Consider the following 21627-nt stretch of genomic DNA (forward strand, 5'->3'; position numbering starts at 1 on the left):
TAACGGTCACTCATGGAACTTTGGTATGAGCAGCTGTTAATGAAGCAATAGACAGTGGGGCCTTGGCACAGGGTTTGCCTCCCAGGTATTCTGAGAGAGCTGTAGAGGTCAACCATGTGGCTCTGTTCCAATTCAAGCATACATACCACCATTTGGAAGAAGGAAAGAGGGGGATTTTAAAAAAAGAATCCAGAGAATCTTATTTTCTATACTGGCTTGCTTTGAAGTGGAGTGCATTTCGAGGATAAAGATCAAATTAAGCCATTTTTAGCCTAATCGTGAGTCTCCAACCTAAATCGCATGTTATGAACAAGTGTATTTTCAAAAAAGCCATTAGGTCAGGTTTCATTGTGCTCAGGTAAGCAAACACAGCCAGGAACACAGGCATCCTCCATACCTTCTCATTAAAGCCCTATTATTGCCAATGCTTGTTTACGATAGTGGCTAGTATCTACTTTCTACTTTTTGGCCCTGGTCCCGTAAAAGATGAGAGGATCATTTCCATTCCCTCTCTCCTCCTCTCCCGTACTAGAAGGGGAGGAGTACTGGCTGAATAGTGAGGACACCAAAGAATCGACGGTGCAATGCCACTTCCCTGTTCACCAGACACTCGAAGATAATGATTTTGTTCTTCCGGAGGGCCGACAACTTGAATACAGTTGCTCGTGTTAAGTAAACACATTGCTCAAATGAGGGATCCGAATCCGCTTTTTTTAAATTCGTCTCAGAGTGGAAGATTAAACTAAACCATGGCGACATTTTAAGTTTCACTTTCGTTTCTTCTCTACGTGTCTTTTCTAGATCCGCCTGTTTTCCGAAAGTTTTAAAGCTACGATAGGAGACGAGCGGTCACAGATCGGCGTCACCAGTTTACTAAGTTTAACTAACAGCTCTGCGTAAAAAGCGCACACTGAGTGTCTTTTACAAAATTAGATGTACTTTTACCGAACGACTCGATTCTCGTTTTAGAACCCGGAAAGGCCGTGGCTGCGCAGGATTCCAGGACACTATAATCAGGTGAGGCAGTTACTTCCTTTAAAAGAACTGAAGCTGCCCTGACATTTTTGTCTGATGGTTAGTGCTGGAGGCAGTGCTTTAAATGGGCCGGTACTCTCCGGTACTGAGCAGGTACTCTGGTACAGAGTACCTACACTTCTATTTTTCCATTTAAAGCACTGGCTGGAGGCATGGAAAAAATTTACTCCGGAAAACCGTAAATTGGATTCCAGGGTGTGGCAGAGGAATGGTAGCGAAGACACTAGTCTGCCCGTCGATGTGTTGATTTTTTTTTTCAAAATCTGCAGCAAAGAAATTGTCAACGAGGACAAATATGACGATAAAATATGATCTATCTTAATTGGTCCCAAATAAGCTTTATTAAAAATATCTTACAGGGATCCTAATGTAGCACATTGAGCTATGAACAGGCATCGAGGAGCTGTATCCAAACTGCAAATCATGGGTTTATATCTTAAATCTGTTGTTTTTAGTTTCTAAATATGAAGAAGGGTTACTTTAGGTGGGAACATGGTTTTGTTAGTATAGACAAAAACCCAATCAATGTAACATTTTTCAAATCCCGACTTTGTGTTTCTCTCATCTAAGCAGTCTTAACATATAATGTTTGTAAGTATGGACGCTATGTGACTCCTACACCTTCATTGTCTTTTGTAACATTTCTTGAACATTGATTTCAAACATATGATTGTCTTGTCGCTTGGTGAGTTATTTATTGCGCTTTGACACCCTACACTGTGATAAGTAGCGCTGTAAAAGAAACAAAGTCATAAAAAAAAAAAATGTGTGTAATTACTCATACACGGAGCTACAACTGGCATTTTTACAGGGTATACACCTTTTTGACACTGGGGTGTGGAGTTTGAACAAAGTCAAAAGCCTGCCACTAAACCATAGTGTTACTTAAGTAGGGGATAACGTGTGTGCCTTTGTTTCTTCCATTCCATTGGTGTCTAGGTATTTGGCTATAGGTAACTCCCAACCAGGATAATACTTGGTCAAAAAAGGGTTGATTGCCCTTTCAATCAAATCTTTGTTTAAGACCCAGGTGCAGTTGAAAATAAGAAGGCGCTCTCTCTTCTGATTTGCAAACATTTCACCACGGGCAAACACAAACACACTCTTAACACAATGGGTACCCCACAGTGATTGTTTTTTTTCCTGTTTTTACATGGGTGCCCATCCCAATGCCCCCGCTGTACTGCCCGTCCTGCCCATGGGCATTTCGCCAGATCCAATTGTGGCACTGTTTAATTAGGCACTGCAGTGCAGGCGGCAAAATGCTTGACGGCAAAAAAACAAGCATTTGCAATGCATTGAGTCTCGCATTTGCTTTTCTTGAATTAGAGCTATTGGCTTTGTAAGTTCAGAACTGGACTTTTCTTGTCACATAAATTGGTCAACCCTGTCTTCTAATTTTGTCTTTTCCCGCCACATCATTCCAGTGATTGTGCCTATATTTGAAGCACTTCCATTTACCTTTTTCCTCTATCTGCAGCCAAAAATGAAAATATTGCCATTTAGCATTCTAATTTAAATATGCCATACTAATTCCAAAAGAATAACATTTTTGCGACCCTAATAATAATAATTTTCCTGATAAAACACACTGCTACAACACTGTAAAAGCAAAAGGCATGACTGGCAGGGTTGCAGCGCAGTGCTGTGTTTGCACTGTATCTGCAATGTGATGGCCACTTTTTTGTGTTTAACCTGGTGTACTAATCTAGAGCAATTTAAATAAACAGTTTAAAAGGATTTGCAGAAATTCCATTTAATTCATATTCAAGAGGGAAACGTCTCTGAAAAACCTTCTAGATGGGTAAGACTAAAGTGATGAAGCACGCCTCCAAGGGCAGCAGACCTCTGTATCTGCATTTGCAAAGTGCCTGAAAAATAGCAGATTGAAAAAGGGCCATGAGCAGAAGCATCACCATTACATAAGATTGGTGCCCAGTCTTTCCTATACACCCAGGCACCACAGACACAGTGCATGTTGTCGCTTAAGAAACGTTTCAATTTTACAAATTATTGTGGAAAGCTTTTTTGCAATCACCTCCTCTGCAATGGTTTGCAACCGCATGAGCATCTGGAAAACACTGATGCATTTCCTTGTGAGTAACAAAAATGGGCGAGGAGTGCAACTTTACAGCCACATTTGTGTGAATCATAAGGAGACAGATGTTTACTTTGCCAGTCGTAAAGCTGTTTACTGAATCACAATGTCACATTAGGATATTACTGTTTTATTGGTTTGATAAGCCAATTTGTGTGCACGGTATTTGCAATGACAAAATTACTTTTCCCATCAAACTCTAAATTAAGTAAATAATGTTCTCTACTTATTTCTTTTAAAAGTTCTGAAAGCTCACACAAATAGTGGAAGAGAGAGGTCCTTAGTAATAAGAAAAGTATCAAACCTCTTTCTAAGACTTCAATTGTAATAATATCATTTTTAGTTCAAGCGTAGCGTTCGACGTGATGTATACTTATACTGTGGATTCCAGTGATTTCATTTGTTGGTTCCACTGTCATTCAAAAATCCTTGCTTACTTGTGGCCAGTTCTGCCTCTTTGTCCTGCCTTTTTCTCTTTGGGGGCAGCGTCTAATTACGCTATGTCCTGTTTATCTCTTCTGAATGGGACTTTTTCATTCAGTATTGGCCTGTTTGTCTTACACTGTGGGTGTATAATCAGCCCCCCCTCCCCACCAGCTCCCTCTTTAAACATAAACCAACAGCAGTGGGGGGCTTTTCCAGGGCCAACACGCTTGTACAGATATCTGTGGTGCACCCAGACACACTTTCTCTCAATATTTAATAAGTTAACCTGTAAATAATAAGACTTTAAACATTTTTGTATCTGTATGTTTACTCTAAAAGAGGATTCTGTTTTATTTAAAATATTTGTTCGTTCCATGGAAGTGTATGACTGCAAGTGGACGCAAGTCTAGGAGAGATAGGCATAGGAGAGAGTGTGTTTTTACCTTTGATCTACCTGATTCGTGCTTTTAAAGAATGAGCTGAATTAGGCAAAGGCCAGGACCCCTTGTTTAATAATTCAGTGGGACTTTTGGACAGTTTTATCCATACTTCAAGGACTTGCTGCCTCTCCCCGCCAGGGACGTACTGAGCAGTTGAGGCCATGCAGTTTGGTCCCCTACGTGCCCGCACACCTCTCCTCACACAATGGAGTCCTTCAACATGTCCAGCATTCTTTCTAAAGAGGATATATTTGCTTACATTTTGTGGGGGTAAGCACGAGCTGTTACTCAATTTACAAAACATACTGGTATTCGGTTTAAAATTACATTTAGATTACTCATCAGTTTCCAAGTAACTTCACGTCTTGCGTAGCACCTTCAGACCCTCCTGCTTTTTGAGCCAACAGCATTTCTCATGCTGTTATTTTTAAGTCAATACTAATTCTGGTAAAAAGGCAAATATTATCCCCAAAATGCTAAGCGGTGTTGGCTTAAAAAAGTATGCACAGGCTGGACGTATCACTTGAATAGTTGACCACAAAAAATCTGCAAACTTAGTGATGTTATGTAATACACATGTGCATTTGTTTCAAATATCATTGTTTCAAAATAAGAAAAATTAGAAACTGAGCATTTAAAGTACCGGTTATGGTACCCCAACAAATATGGTCACATCGTCTGTTGAACCTATACGGTGTTTTCTCACTCTAGTGCTTTGATTACAGCTTTTCTCAAAGTCTCTAGGGGAATAAAGTGACAAGGATCTTCGCACACATCTTCGTGGGAGCCAGCAAAAGACCAACACAAGGAAGCAGGACCCAGCAGCCCAAAAATCCAGCCTAGGCAAGGAAAACATGTCAGAGCCCGTGACCGGGTTTCAAAGAGGAACTAGATTGCTAAGTAAAAATGAAACCTAGCCTCTGAAGAGTCGAGTCTGGGAGCATAGCTTCAATAAAATAGGTGAGGAAAATGTGCTGTAGACCTCCGAATGCAATTACATTCAGAAGCATTCCAATAAAAGGCCCAGAACAAACAGCCTAGAGCCCTTAATGCATAAGTTGTGTTGCATTAAAACGCAAAGCAAGTCTCTTTTGAGGTGGTGAAAAAACACATAATTTACAGGAAAAAACAAGGAATGAGGTGGGAGGTGTGGTGGGGACAGCAGACACGAACAGGGGGCGGAAGGTGCTGAGGAGGGCAGGCAGTGTGATCCTATTCAAAGCGCCACGGCTGCCATGAGCATGAGCGTGAAGGAGAGACAAAGAAGAAAAAAAGAAGTTCGCTCACATAAAACTTATCAGCAATCATGTAATTATCTATGTAACAGGGTGTAGGAGGCTGGACTGGCTTGTAGTGAGTACCAAGGGGTACTTACACCTTGCACCAGGCCCAGGTATCCCTTATTAGTGTATAGGGTGTCTAGCAGCTTAGGCTGATAGATAATGGTAGCTTAGCAGAGCAGCTTAGGCTGAACTAGGAGACGAGTGAAGCTCCTACAGTACCACTAGTGTCACTTAGACAATATCATAAGAAAACACAATACACAGATATACTAAAAATAAAGGTACTTTATTTTTATGACAATATGCCAAAGTATCTCAGAGTGTACCCTCAGTATGAGGATAGCAAATATACACAAGATATATGTACACAATACCAAAAATATGCAGTATAGTCTTAGAAAACAGTGCAAACAATGTATAGTTACAATAGGATGCAATGGGGACACATAGGGATAGGGGCAACACAAACCATATACTCCAAAAGTGGAATGCGAACCACGAATGGACCCCAAACCTATGTGACCTTGTAGAGGGTCGCTGGGACTATTAGAAAATAGTAAGGGTTAGAAAAATAGCCCACCCCAAGACCCTGAAAAGTGAGTGCAAAGTGCACTAAAGTTCCCCAAAGGACAAAGAAGTCGTGATAGGGGAATTCTGCAGGAAAGGCACAAACCAGTAATGCAACAACGATGGATTTCCAGTCGAGGGTACCTGTGGAACAAGGGGACCAAGTCCAAAAGTCACAAGCAAGTCGGAGATGGGCAGATGCCCAGGAAATGCCAGCTGTGGGTGCAAAGAAGCTGCTACTGGACAGTAGGAGCTGAGGATTCTGCAGGAACGACAAGGGCTAGAGACTTTCCCTTTGGTGGATGAATCCCCCACGCCGTGGAGAGTCGTGCAGAAGTGTTTTCCCGCCGAAAGACCGCCAACAAGCCTTGCTAGCTGCAAATCGTGTGGTTAGGGTTTTTGGATGCTGCTGTGGCCCAGGAGGGACCAGGATGTGGCCAATTGCGTCTGGGGACAGAGGGGGCTTCGAGCAAAACAAGGAGCCCTCTCAGAAGCAGGCAGCACCCGCAGAAGTGCCAGAACAGGCACTACGAAGAAGAGTGAAACGGTGCTCACCCGAAGTTGCACAAAGGAGTCCCACACCGCCGGAGGACAACTTAGAAAGTCGTGCAATACAGGTTAGAGTGCCGTGGACCCAGGCTTGGCTGTGCACAAAGGATTTCCACCGGAAGTGCACAGAGGCCGGAGTAGCTGCAAAAGTCACGGTTCCCAGCAATGCAGTCTGGCGTGGGGAGGCAAGGACTTACCTCCACCAAACTTGGACTAAAGAGTCACTGGACTGTGGGAGTCACTTGGACAGAGTTCCTGGAATCAAGGGACCTAGCTCGTCGTGCTGAGAGGAGACCCAGGGTACCGGTAATGCAGTTCTTTGGTGCCTGCGGTTGCAGGGGGACGATTCCGTCGGCCCACGGGAGATTTCTTCGGAGCTTCTAGTGCCGAGAGGAGGTAGACTACCCCCACAGCATGCACCACCAGGAAAACAGTCGAGAAGGCGGCAGGATCAGCGTTACAGAGTTGCAGTAGTCGTCTTCGCTACTTTGTTGCAGTTTTGCAGGCTTCCAGCGCGGTCAGCAGTCGATTCCTTGGCAGAAGGTGAAGAGAGAGATGCAGAGGAACTCTGATGAGCTCTTGCATTCGTTATCTAAGGAATTCCCCACAGCAGAGACCCTAAATAGCCAGAAAAGAGGGTTTGGCTACTTAGAAGAGAGGATAGGCTAGCAACACTGGAGGAGCCTATCAGAATGAGTCTCTGACGTCACTTGCTGGCACTGGCCAGTCAGAGCAGTCCAGTGTGCCAGCAGCACCTCTGTTTCCAAGATGGCAAAGGTCTGGAGCACACTGGAGGAGCTCTGGGCACCTCCCAGGGAAGGTGCAGGTCAGGGGAGTGGTCACTCCCCTTTCCTTTGTCCAGTTTCGCGCCAGAGCAGGGCCGAGGGGTCCCTGAACCGGTGTAGACTGGCTTATGCAGAAATGGGCACCATCTGTGCCCATGAAAGCATTTCCAGAGGCTGGGGGAGGCTGCTCCTCCCCTGCCTTAACACCTTTTTCCAAAGGGAGAGGGTGTAACACCCTCTCTCTGAGGAAGTCCTTTGTTCTGCCATCCTGGGCCAAGCCTGGCTGGACCCCAGGAGGGCAGAAACCTGTGTGAGGGGTTGGCAGCAGCAGCAGCTGCAGTGAAACCCCTGAAAAGGCAGTTTGGCAGTACCAGGGTCTGTGCTACAGACCACTGGGATCATGGGATTGTGCCAACTATGCCAGGATGGCATAGAGGGGGCAATTCCATGATCATAGACATGTTACATGCCCATATTCGGAGTTACCATTGTGAAGCTACACATAGGTATTCACCTATGTGTAGTGCACGCGTGTAATGGTGTCCCCGCACTCACAAAGTCCGGGGAATTTGCTCTGAACAATGTGGGGGCACCTTGGCTAGTGCCAGGGTGCCCTCACACTAAGTAACTTTGCACCTAACCTTTACCAGGTAAAGGTTAGACATATAGGTGACTTATAAGTTACTTAAGTGCAGTGGTAAATGGCTGTGAAATAACGTGGACGTTATTTCACTCAGGCTGCAGTGGCAGGCCTGTGTAAGAATTGTTAGAGCTCCCTATGGGTGGCAAAAGAAATGCTGCAGCCCATAGAGATCTCCTGGAACCCCAATACCCTGGGTACCTCAGTACCATATACTAGGGAATTATAAGGGTGTTCCAGTATGCCAATGTGAATTGGTGAAATTGGTCACTAGCCTGTTAGTGACAATTTGTACAGAGAGAGCATAACCACTGAGGTTCTGGTTAGCAGAGCCTTAGTGAGACAGTTAGGCACCACACAGGGAACACATACCTATAGGCCACAAACTTATGAGCACTGGGGTCCTGACTAGCAGGGTCCCAGTGACACATAACAAACATACTGAAAACATAGGGTTTTCACTATGAGCACTGGGCCCTGGCTAGCAGGATCCCAGTGAGACAGTGAAAACACCCTGACATACACTCACAAACAGGCCAAAAGTGGGGGTAACAAGGCTAAAAAGAGGCTACTTTCTCACACAGGGTCAGTCCCCAAGGCAGTAACAAAGCAGCCTCCAGGCAGGGTAAAAGTAAAGCATTTACCAATGACATCAAGTGATTTTTGAAAGGCAAGCCCACGAATGAGTGAAAGTGATGGGCGTGCGCTGGGTGTGGTTAAAAGCCCACAATACTTCCAATAGGTCAGAGTGCTTGCACGCTCGACCTAACAATCACAAAGTCCACACACCCTCGCTGCCTACATGTTGGTGCCCTGAACAGCAAGCGTACAGCATGTGGGCGCTGCTGAATTGTGTTAATGTGTTGGGAAATTACACTAGGACATATTCAGCATTTTTCAATATTTCCAGTGGATTCCAGATTCGATTCAGAAATATCTGCCGGAGCTGGGATTTGCCAGGATCTCCCTCATTTCCTGCACTGCATGCACTGGTACTTATATACAAAAGCTCAGCTGGAATAGCATAGCAATGTTTTTGGGTACTGTGTTTTTGATATTTTAAGTTTTCATGTTCAAAGTTTTTGATGTTTGTAGTCTTTTGTTGAAAAAAGACAGAGAGAAAGGACATGAACACATACCTGTCAACTTACCCCCATTTTCAGGTCTGTCACCATTTTTTCACCGATGTTCACCCTTCTGACAAGCAAACTGCCTCCATATACGTCAGTGGAGTCACCCTTTTTTCAACCCTATATCACTCTCCATAAAGTGCCTATTTTCCCTTCATGTTAATTGAATTAACCCCTTAGGCATCTGACTTGGTCCTCATTTTAGAATCACCAGGTTGGCAAGTATTGGAACGGAAGGTTGTTCTGCCTTGCTTCAAACTAAGATGAAAACGATGCCAAGGAATGGAGCACTCCTACTCTGAGTAATAAATGTATTGATGCAGATTAATACTTCTTTTGGTTAAGCATCGACGAGACGTTCACTCCAATTCTGACATTACCCTGCTCCACATGACCATTCATTCGCAAGAACATCATAGGATGTTTTTCCCACCCTGGTATGTCATTTGGCACCTGGGAAACTGCCTTTGACTTTTTGCCAAACATTTTCCCTTTTAAATCTTTTACTTTGTATCCTACAGACTACGCCAAATTGTTCTGCTTTGCTTCAAACTAAGAGGAAAACAATGCCAAAGAATGCAGCACTCCTAGTCTGAGTAATTAGTTCATTAATGCACTTCCCAGATATCAAATAAAAACACACGAAAATATAAACATGAGCACTTAAATTGAATGCAGTAAAACACATGTAAATGCTAAAATACTCATCAGTTAAACTAGGACAGTCATAAAAAGTGCAATATATCAATAGTGAATATATGCAGTGAAGTGTGTGTGTGTGTGTGTGTGTGTATATATATATATATATATATATATTTAATTTCTAAAATATATTCACCGCACTTCAGAAGTCCAATTAAAGTGTCTTTATTTAAGACTAAACAGCCACCAGAGCGTTTCGACTCGTATAGAGTCTTGCTCGCGGCCAGTGAGTACTTCTTTACTTTACTTTCTATGCATTCAATTTGCCCACAATGAGGCATTTTGGATGTTGTAGTATGCCAATAAAAGTGTGCAAAATAAAATTAAAAAGATACATTGATTCTGTGGTTCCTAATCTACTCATGATGGAAAATTAATCTATACACATTATATCCTCTATATACAATTTGCAACTAAAACAGTGAAGTTTATCGATTGATTACAATCATGAATTTAGTTAATGACTCAGATTTAAAGCTCAGTGCTTAAGTGATCATAATTTCCGTTGTGGATCCATACCGATCACCACATATCAATTACTATATACTTTGTTTGCTAGGAATCATTTAATTTTAAATAGAACTAAGTAGGATACATCTGATTACAAACATTTGCGTAAAAATTAATCAGTCTAAAGTCCCATCATTCATGATCTACTTATGTTGACAAGAATGATTATTTATGAACATACTCATTTCTATATTCAATTAAATACCTAACCAAAGGAATACCATGATTAATTGCAAAAATATAAATTTCCAAAAATACATTTCAACCTAAGTGCTGAATTGCACATTATTTCATGGATCCAAACTGATACCTGCATCTCTATAGCGATCTATTTATATTTGCTAAGTGCAAGTTATCTTAGAATGAATTGGTTATTGACATGACTGAATAATCTGAAATCTCATAATTACTTCACTGACAAAGGATTTTAAGCTACCTATTTTTCAGACCCTATGTTCACTTCCATGTTTGGCCTCTGTTTCTACATACATCGCCTCAATTCTGATCTTTTTTATCTTTTTTAACTGGAAAATATACACATTTATAAATGGACAAATAATTCCTCATCCATGTTCAACCCATAAAGTGTCTTTGTATGTAGTTGGATGATAAATCTACTTTCCAATTGTCGTAATTTAAGAGTTCTGTTGCCCCCACATTCATCCTTATTTATTTGTACCAAACCAAAAAACCTGATGCTTTTCCAATCTTCTGTATGTTGTGTCAAATAGTGTCTTGCAACAGCGTAGCTTTGATCTTTGTGTTGTATTGCTCTCACATGTTTGAGTATTCTCTTCTTTAGAGGACAAATAGTGCTACATATATTGAAAGTCACATACACATTCGATCAAATAGACCACAGATTGACTATCACAAGTTATTTTCTGAGTTTTCTGCATAATTTTTCCTTTGAGTCTTTGAATGTCCTTATGTTTCTTGCGATTTGGCAGACTTTACATCTCCTACATTTGTAGAAGCCTGTGTGCACATTACTTAACCAATTTTTGGGGCAGGTGCTGTATAATGACTTTTAACAAGTATGTCCTTTCTCGAACATGATTTCCTATATGACACCAATGGTCTGGGTCACACAAATTCTGCTATGTTCTGATCATTTCTCAATATTTTACAATGTCTTTTGAATATTCTCACAATGTCTTCACTTTCCTTACCATATATAGGTATCAACCGCAGACAGTTTTCTGCTGTGTCATTTTTATTTGAAGTCTTTTCTCCTAACACGTCTTGCCAGGTCTTTGATTTAGCTCTTCTTGCACATAGTTCAATGTTGGTTTTTGGATATCCTCTGCATATAAATCTTTGTTTGACATCTGTAAATTGGTTCTCCATCTCCTTATCATCTGAGCAATTACGTCTTGCACGTGAAAATTCACCAAACGGAATGCTTCTAAGTAAGGGTTTGGGATGGAAGCTCTTACCATGTAGAATGCTGTTTGTGGCAGTTGTTTTTCTGAACATAGTTGTCTTCAGTTGATTCTCTTCTATGTAAACCTTAGTGTCCAAAAAATAAATTTCTACAGCACTTGTTTTGTGTGTGAAAGTTAGTCCACACTCATTTTAGTTTTGCCACTCCACTCTACAACACCCTAATCCACTTTCGCCATTCCACTTTTCGCCATTCCATTCTAAGCTACTCCATGCCACTCTCATCTGTACCACTAACTTTTAAGCCACGCTGGTGTAGAACATGTCTAAAACATATTGGCAAAGACAGTAGCTCTTGCATAGATGAGACCTATTGGCCTTGCCAATACTTGTTCCTTATATCATTTGAGAGCACTTGAAATATGTAAGTTCAGGGTAACTGCTATATAAGCACCTTTCATATATCTGATTTAAATGTCTGATTTAAATGGACTATAATGTTCCTCTATGTTAGAATGTATGCCAAATATAGGGTGCACAAAACATCTGAATTGCCTCTTAATTCACTAATTACATTGATGGCATGGAAGGGGTTGGGGATGATACATATTTTTAAGTCCATGTTTAACTGCACTTTCTCAATGCAGTGATCTAATTTACTGCATTGAAATGCTTCTGCATGTTAAAGAAATACCCTTTTTTGAATTTGTGATGAGTCTTTATCATATTTTTGTATGGTGTTTGTTGCACAGTTTACATGCCAAATATTTTCAGGGCTCGATTCATGCATGGGCGCTTACAGTCTAACTAGATCCTCAGCTCTGGCGTGGCTCTCTCTGTTAATTTGATGGCTCGCTCACCTCTACCCCTATCTAAAAGTAGTTGACAGAAACATTTGTTTGCGTCCACTGCCCTTTCAAGTTTCACACTCTTCCTTACACTTCACTACTTGCTCCCCAGTTTGAATGCACTTAGCACCAGTGCGTCAAAAATAATATATATGGGACTGGCTGTAAAGCATAGCTGTCTGCTGTACCTAGTGTTACCAGTTCTTTAAAATATGCAGTGTGCATTGAGTCTAACCAGAAGAGTATAACTGTTACGCCATGCTGTCGCTGTTTGATGTGTAATTCCACCTCCTACGAATGCTCTCAATTTTGCCTCTGCTCAACGGTGGCTATCCAGTCCCACTCGCCATTTTGAAATGCTCCTTATTTATTTATTGTTTAACATGAGATCTGGCAGCTGAAAATCGATACTGTGCTCTTCACTAGCATTTTTGCACTTCCACTGGGTTTTTTCCACTTTTAGTTTACTGTTCTAACATATCTGTCAGCCACGTTGGAGCAGTTAATTAAAGTTGTCAAAATGGCATCGGTGGCCGAGATGGAGTGATAATTCTTTAATAGAAAATACATTCCAATATGGACCTCCATGCATCCCCATGTGTGCCCATGTGTCAAGACACATGAGTCGCAATGAACTGACTCACTTTGCCAACGCTTATTTGTTTGTTTTTTATGTTGCAGCAGACTGTTCTGTAGCCAGGACTCAAAATAAAAGCCTGATCTATTGGTTTTGACAGTACTTGTTTAGGTTTGGCATGGTAGCGGGTTGTCTATACGACCTGTTGTTACCAATTCTTTAAAATGTACATAGAATGGGCTTTGGTTCCACCCAGTGGAGCTTTACTTTCATACATCATGCTGTTTTGCATTTGGTGTATCATTGGGCCAGATGTAGGTAGTTCCGATTTTGCGAATCGTAAATTGCGAGTCGGTGCGACTTGCAATTTCTGATTCGCAAAATCGGATGCAGAACGGTGTCTCAAACACCGTCAGCGATTCGCTATGGGGTCGCAAAGACCCACCTCATTAATATTAATGAGGTGGGTCGCATTTTGCGACCCCATAGCGAGTCCCTGCACTTACAGGGATGGTGGCCTGCTGAAGACAGCAGACCTCCATGTCTGTGACTGCTTTTTAAATAAAGCAGTTTTTTTTATTTATTTCGCAGCCCGTTTTCCTTAAAGAAAACGAGTTGCAAAAAAAAAAAAATACTGAAACCATTTGGTTTCGTTTTTTCACAGTAGGCAGTGGTCCATTGGACCACTGCCTGCTCTGAAAAAACATTTTGGGCAACATTCACAAAGGGGAAGGGGTCCCCTGGGGACCCCTTACCTTTTGCGAATGGGTTACCATCAGTCTGACACTGGTGGTAACTGCGAATTGCTTTGCGACCGCATTCGCGGTCACAAAGCTATTTACCATAGCGATGCGAGTCGCAAATAGGAAGGGGACACCCCTTCCTATTTGTGAGTTGCATTAACAATTTGCGAGTCGGTACCGACTCGCAAATTGTGAATGTGCATCGCGATGGGCATTTTGCATGGCGCAAACTGCGATTTTCGCAGTTTGCACCATGCACAATGCTTGCTACATCTGGCCCATTCTGCCTACCCGGAAGTGCCTTATTGGAATGTATGAAGGACTATTTTACATCTGAAAAGTACACCCAACATCTTGCTGTTTGTCACATTCAGTTCTTTATTTCCTGTATGTACTCAACCTGCAGAAAGCATTTTTTTGCTACCAATCAACCTTAAATGTGTTTTGCAATTGCAACCTTTGGTCTTAGTCCACGTCAGTTTCTGAAAATACACATATTTTCTATCAAATACCATTTCTATTTTGGGCAAACACATTCACGTTTACAGAAAAAGCCTTTGTTTATTACAAAATGTCTTTAAAATATCAGTTTTCATTCTTATGAAATGCACAGCCCCAAACATCAGCTTGTCATTTTCATTGAGTGTTCAGCTGTACAAATGTGCCTTACATGGACTGACTGCTTCGAATGTCCAGGTATTCTACTCATAGCCCATGTATGCTCACCATAGCACCAAGGATGCTTGTATTATGCCAATAATGCCCACCATTTTACGAGGGCCACAATTGGGCCAAGGCTGGACACCATGAGGACCAGGGTGGCCACCATATATCAGCCATACGAATAATGGTCACCATTATGTCAGGGATAGCTGAAGGTAGCTCAGTCATACTCTTAATTTGTCAGTGATGGCTGCTAGTATGCAACAACTAGACCAAGAATGCCCAAAATAGTTAAGGGTGACCCTTATTATGCCATTAGCACTAACATTCCACGAACAACACAATTGTGCCAGAGATAAAACCCTTGTAATGAAGGATAGAAAATGCATTTGGTGGTCCTTGATGGCTGACGTGGCTTCCAGGAAGTGACAGAATTTATTATGGGTGCACACATAAATAAATGCAGATGGAAAATCTTATTATTATCTGATGTGGATCATAGCTTTCCTCAACTCTTGGGCTGATCATGTACCCAACTGACACATTTTCATTGTGACGCCTGCAGTACCATTCTTTGATGGGGCAGCACTGATAACTGCTGAGGCTACTGGTGCCACTCTTCTTTTACAGTCCACTTTTCACACACATGGTGTGACTGACAAAGCCTGCACTTCAACATGGTCAATCTCCTTGTGACTTAGGACCTGATTACGAGTATGGCGGTTCTCGGAGTGCCACACTCATGGTGGCTGTCGGACCGGTACAGTTGTGGCAGTTCGAATGTGACATTGCAAGGTTGGCGGGCAGCCCCGCCAACCTACCGCCCTCCCCGCCAGGATCTTTGGATCCCAGTGGGCTGACGGCGGTCCAGGTTGCAATCAGCCAGGTTGGTGCTGACCTCAGCACCGCCCTGCTCTTTACAGCCTGGTTCTCAGCCAGCCTCGTCAGCTGTGAAGACAGTGCACATTGCAATGATGCCTGTGCCCCCTGCGGGCAGCAGCATTGCCGCTAACTCTGTTACGAGCCGGCGACAATGCTGCTGCCACTTTCCCACTGGGCTGATCGGCAGAAACCTTGGTTTCTACCTGTCAGCCCAGTGGGGAAGTCATAATAGGGCTGGCTTGGAGGTCACCACTACAGTGGCAGCCACCCTGTTGGGATTTTGGCGGACGGGTGTTCCCGTCCACCCAACTCATAACCTGGGCCCTAGTTACATTGAATAAAGGTGGTCATGTTGCAGACCCCATAGGTCAATACATTGTGTGTTTGACTACTAGGATTAGTTCCTGTCATAAGTTTGGCTGGCTGTCTTGAGATGAGCAGTGCTCTTCTTCATTATTATGCATAGACTCTCTGAATGAAATACTGGGCTTGAATTCAGCTCTGAGAGCTACTTTGAGGTTTTGACGAGCTACCAGTAGCTCCAGAACTAGTAGTTGGATGTCTGTGATACAGACAGTTTGAACAAAATACCATTCCTCAGATAATGGCTTTGCTCAGTTTAATGATACATATTCACCAAAATCTTCTCTCATAATCTCTTCTAATATTTAGTTAACCATTACCTATGTCATGCAAAAGGTGAGAGACATAAGTGGGTGGAAGTAAGACTAGGACAAGTAAGAATGGACAATGTGTAAAGAGGATTACTGGTAAAAAAAAATCTGGGCATGATTATATTGCCCGTCTATATTGTCTGTCTTTGATCTATGTTGATATGCAAACAGCACCTTAGGCTTTGATTACTACACATCATTACGGGAAACAAATCTATGTTAATTTGAAAACTACAGAAAATACCATTCATACATAGTTGGAGTTGAGCACAACTCTTCCAAAACTTGAGCCATGCCTTCCACTGTTTGGCCTCTAATACAAATTCCCAGGAAATAACGTTGGTGGTCTTGCTGAAGCTTCAAACCAGTTCTAACTGTTCAATAAGTGACTTGGTAGAGGACAACAAGTGAACAGAGACTTTGGGTGGGTGGCTAGACATAAGAAACCCCTCATTTGGAGTACACTGGGCTGATGACTCAACACCATATTTGGTGCTTGGTGCAGGAGACAGAAGGAGCTTACCAGCAATAAACAAGAGGGAAAATGACAGTTTTGCCCCTGGGTGTTTCCCATGGAGTTGCGGTAACCTAAATGAGACGTGCACTCTGCAAGAATTAGTTCTTCTAAAACGATGGGGTGAACTCAAACTTTGAATGTCATTGGACACTTGGAAATCACTACTATCCTTGGACTGATTATAAGTGGCCCCCTCCTGTCTAGCCATTGTTCACATTTTCTATCATTGAAGCTCTGCACCCCTTGTATGGAAAATAGAGTAAACTAGAGACAGAATCCATGCATGTTTTCTTTTAAGGGGTTACGTCTAAATTGATATGACTGCAGAGAAGGTCTGTGTTGCAGAGAGCTGCTGAAAAAAGAGGTAGACGACCTTGCATACTAAAAACCCATCTTTCAACATTATGTGCACTTGCTGCTATGAGGTTCTTAGTCTTGCTGAGACCAGATATGATGCAATAATTGTCAGCCTGACCTGAATCTAATTTATCTGAGCAGCTCCCTCGATGAAGTACTTCAGGTGTGAAGGCCATGTGTGACCATGTGAGGGGTCTATTACTATTGTGCATTGAGTCCTGAAAGCTTTTGGATCAGAGGAATCTAAACTTCAGTAACAGTCCAGCACCAGCACTCCATACCCTATTCTCTTCTGTGCAAACATAAAGATACACTTTCTTTTTCAAAGTGTTGCACTGCGTTGATGAGATTTGGGCTACCATTTAACAATACACAGTGTTTTTAGAAAGGGTATTTGACTGAATTCTGAACTTCTGGAGTCACAAGCTTGCTTGCAAATTCAGTCCATCACAACATAAGCACTGAATTAAATGTAACTATAGTGCTTAACTTGAAAGCTCTACTAGAGCTTGGGACCTTTGTGGTGTCTCGTGAAAACTTGACCAGTTATGTAACACCTGGATTGTGGTGATGTAGCTGGTCAAGAGATTCCATAGGAGGCGGTCAGAGGTTGTGGATGAGGTTTCTAAAGGAATAAAGCTCATACACTAAGAAAGGATAATTTACCTTGTTACAGAGTGTCATTTTAACAAGAGGACTTCACAGTTTGGCAATTTTTGTGTGTGTTGTTTCTTGTACTCATACATACTAAAGTATGTTCCTTTTTATAAAGTAAAACACTGACTTGCCAATCAGTTCATAATTTGTATTAAAGTGCCAATCAGTGCTTTGATTGATTAACCCTATAATGCCTCTTGATTAAGCCTTGGGCTCATGATTGAGAGACAAGTGCTAAGGCTAAGTACTTGATCACTTCAGGTTTGGATGCAGTAGTACTGTGGCCCCAGGACACTGGTAGTGAATGGCTCCCAGGACACTAGTTACAATTGGTGCTGCGTAACCTCTGCCCAGGACCAGGTCTCATACATGACGTGTGAGAAGCCCACGGGTGGCGTCTCTTAAGGGGCTTCCGGGTTTAGCCTGGCCCCCTGTGAGCCGTCACATAATTCACTGAGCCACTGCTAAAAGTATGTATTACATGTGTAATCATTTAATTTAGCAGTGTTCATGTAAACACAACACAAGTCAGCCCTCCAGGCCTCTCCACCAGGCTCCTGATGACGAGAGGAGGAGCAGAGGACAAGAAGGGAGACAGAGCAACGCTCCAGTTGCAGAGTGTTGTTTGAAAACACAGCACTCTGTAGAACAATATCTGGATTGCGGGTGTGAATGGTGTAGTTCAACTACAAACCCCTAACACAAGCACAATCCTTTTCATTTAGCAGAGATACTGTGCATGCTTTAGGCAGCACAGTATATCTGGTGAAATGTAGGGGTCAGGGATCACATCAGTGAATCCCTGAAGCTTATGTGGCATCACAGAAAGTAGCAGGGGCAGATCCTTAGCTCTGTCCCAGCTTCTGATAGGGCTGTGCTTCCAGTCCTATCAGGAAGATGGGAGAGGGCTTGAGATGAGTCTTCCTCTTGAGCGTGGCTTCTGCCTGGGTCCTCGTTAGGAATCATCGCTTGCTTGTTCCAATGTCCAGCGCCAAACTTCTGCTCTGCTACTACCAATGGAGCCTCTGAATCGCCAGCTAAGGAAGAGAGGTTAGTAAACAAAATAATTCACTGTTGTTTCTCTGTGAATGTCTGAGTGAAAGTGTGTTTGTGAATGATTGAGGGAGAATGCGATTGATAGTGTTGTCAGTGTTAGAGTCTCAATGAGAGTGAAAACGTGAGAATCAATGAGTGAGTGAGACCATGGATAAGTGAAAATAAGGGAGTGAGTAAAGCAGTATGAGTGAGTTACAGTGAGTGAGGAGCAAATTGTGAGAGGGAGTGATTAAGGGGTGCTTCTATCAATGGTGCAGCAGGTGCAGTTGCACTATTGCAAAGAGGCCCTGGTGCAACTGCACTTGCTGCACTATTAAAGCCGTGCACAGGTACTACAGGAGTTCAATTCAGAACCCCTGTGCACCACTAGTTGAGATCGAGGATCAGTGATTTTAAAGGTGTGTGTGTGTGCAAATGCATTTGTGAAGGAGAAGTAGTGAGTGTATGGGTACGTTTGTGTGTGGGGGCACCCCAAGCAAATTTGAAAAAGAGTTTAAAACAATAAAAACAAAGTATTTACAAAATGCTCATCTGCCGCCTTATTTCAATTGGCACAGTAAATTAAATTTCATATTGTCTTTTTCAGAACCCACACATTTCCGAGGACCTTAGTCCAGAAGAGAGGTCATCAAATTCAAAATCTCTCAAAGGACAGGTACTTGGTAAACACTTTATATTTGTACTTATCGCTGTTTTGAAATGTCTGCCTGCTTTGTCAATTCTTTACATGTACAGGTTTCTGATTCTTTGCTGAACCGGCACCACCAACTCGTAATTTTAATGTCTGTGAGACTGTCCTTGCTCTCACCACGTCTTCCAATATGAGCTTTCTCTGCTGTTTCGAATCTCTGTGTATGGGGTCCACGCCCTACCAACAGCAATTTACTCCCCTGTCAAGCCCCCCACCACAGGCGATTTTATCGGGTAGAACATAACTATGTCAGCCATGGTCTGCTTCCTTGTTAAATTCGAGAGGGGGTTCAGGTAGTGTTTTAAGGCAAGAACTACCCTGAACGTTGTTCCTAAAGGACTTACTCCTGCTGCAGCTGTTTTGACAACACTCCTCAACCTGCCACTTCACCACTTCCTCCTTCTCCTCCCTGCCCCCACAGTATCTTCAGTTGGGGAACAAGTTCTACACTTCTTCCCACCTTTTCCTCCAGTGGGCGAGTTCTAAACAGCATGAACCGTTGAGTGTGACATCACAAAATCATTCTAGTGTAACATCACATAACCTGTCCTTTGTGGTTCAGTTGTGATTAGGAGGATTGTACACAACTACACAATCTCCCAGAGTAACCCATCAGTGGTCCGCAACCTGTGGTCCGGGGAACCCAAGGGGTCAGCAAAGCCTCCTCAAGTGGTCCGCGACTACTTAGAAAATTACATAATTTTAACAGATTAATTCCCCAGCTTTCAGTAATGACTTATTGGGGGGTCCCCGGATTCCAAGAAGGACTCAGTAGAGGTCCCCGGATTCCATTAAGGATAAAGTGGGGTTCCACAGAAGTCAAAAGGTTGGGAACCACTGATAAAATAACATATATCCCCAGACCCGCGGCAACCTTTACTAATTAAAATATGAGCACACTTACTGAGAGGTTAGAGGTATACACTAAATTTGGCACAAAAGACTCCTACATTTACCAGTTCAGAACTGTTGTCTGGTTCACAATTAAACGCCACTTCTGCAAGTAGATATATCCACTAATCCTGACTCTGAATCAAGATCAGGATCCGGATTTCCACCTCCAGGTCTGTTTCTTTTGCATGTCAATTCCATTTATGTGAGGAAAACAACTTAGTCAATGGTGTTCAAAGTAATTCACCTAAAACACACAATGATCTGAATGGCAAGCGGTATTAGATTCAGATTAGAAACTAGGTAATGCAGCTCCTGTTAGTACTCTTTTCTCTCCTCATATTCCTCTCAGTCTCTCTTCTCCAGTCCAGTATTAACCCTATTCTCACTTCCCTTTCTCTATCAATTTCAATCCCTGCTTTCTTCTTTCGTATCCATTTCCTCCATGGTCTTTTCTTCTTCTCCACCCTTCCTGTTCTTTCTTCTACCATATTTTATCTTCTTTTTCCTTTTTGTATTTCTCTTAGCTCCCTTTCGTCCCTTTTTTCTTATTCACTTTCTTCTTATATTACTCACTGTCCCACATTTCTCCTTGGCTTCTATTCCTCATTTCCCTCTTCTTTCTTCCTTCTTGTCTATTGTTTATTGTGATAATGTTTTTCATTACCCCCATTTCAGCTCTCCTTTTGAGAGAATGCTGATATGGCAGGGGATAATGTCAGTGCACAGGGCAAGTGAAGCTTCTGTTTCTTTAAAATATATCTTGCACGCTAGTGAGATTAATCACTGTTAATGCACTTACAGAGGGCAATAGTTTACCTTTTAAAAAGTATCAAAGGATGAAATCCTAATGAAACTGCTTCAGCGCTTCATCCTTTGAAGGTTGAAAAATGTCCATAGTTTACACCTGTTAACAGCGTTTTGAATTTTCAGTGTGTGCTTGACCCATTTTCTATATTTTCTTAACAATTGTGCATAAACTTGTCCAGAATAGGTTTCAATTAAGCTCTGCTACAGAATTGAGCAGCTATAAGTTTCTAAGTGAGATCAGCATTTTTCATGCTAACTAGTGTCCTGTTGACAGCTGCAATGATCTGATGGAAAGAGGCAGAAATATCCCTCAGATTTTCTGTGCAATTCTGCCTTACCCTTTCAAATCTAGAGAGTGAGGTGTAAGTAACAATATCAGTGGCAGCTGATGATTCCAAAAAGTAGTGGGGCAGAAGTCCATACACAGAATTACACCATGTAGTTGAGGAAACCTGATCCTTGATTTTCGCAGGGAGCGTCTGGCAGGGAAGAGAAGGTGAACACGTTAATTTTTACACAACTCAATAGTTTTCTTTTTTTCTACCTTCAGAGGATGAAAGGTTGAGTGGAGCACTGGAGTTGAAATCACAGATCAAATACAGATCATCAGAATTGTCAAAAGGCTTAGTGGATGCATTAGTCCAGTGAGCCTTGGAACCCAGCTATGAGGCAAGAGGCCTCTGACTGGCCAGATTCCCTTCAAACATTCA

The 21627-nt window shown here is 42.4% G+C and overlaps 1 pseudogene; it reads left to right on the forward strand.

Moving 5' to 3' along the window:
• Positions 1-646: 646 nt before the first annotated feature.
• LOC138299912 (histone-lysine N-methyltransferase SMYD3 pseudogene) overlaps positions 647-21627 on the forward strand; it is a 34880-nt pseudogene continuing 13899 nt past the window's right edge.

The sequence above is a fragment of the Pleurodeles waltl genome, chromosome 6, assembly GCF_031143425.1.
Source record: "Pleurodeles waltl isolate 20211129_DDA chromosome 6, aPleWal1.hap1.20221129, whole genome shotgun sequence".
Taxonomy (NCBI): Eukaryota; Metazoa; Chordata; class Amphibia; order Caudata; family Salamandridae; genus Pleurodeles; species Pleurodeles waltl.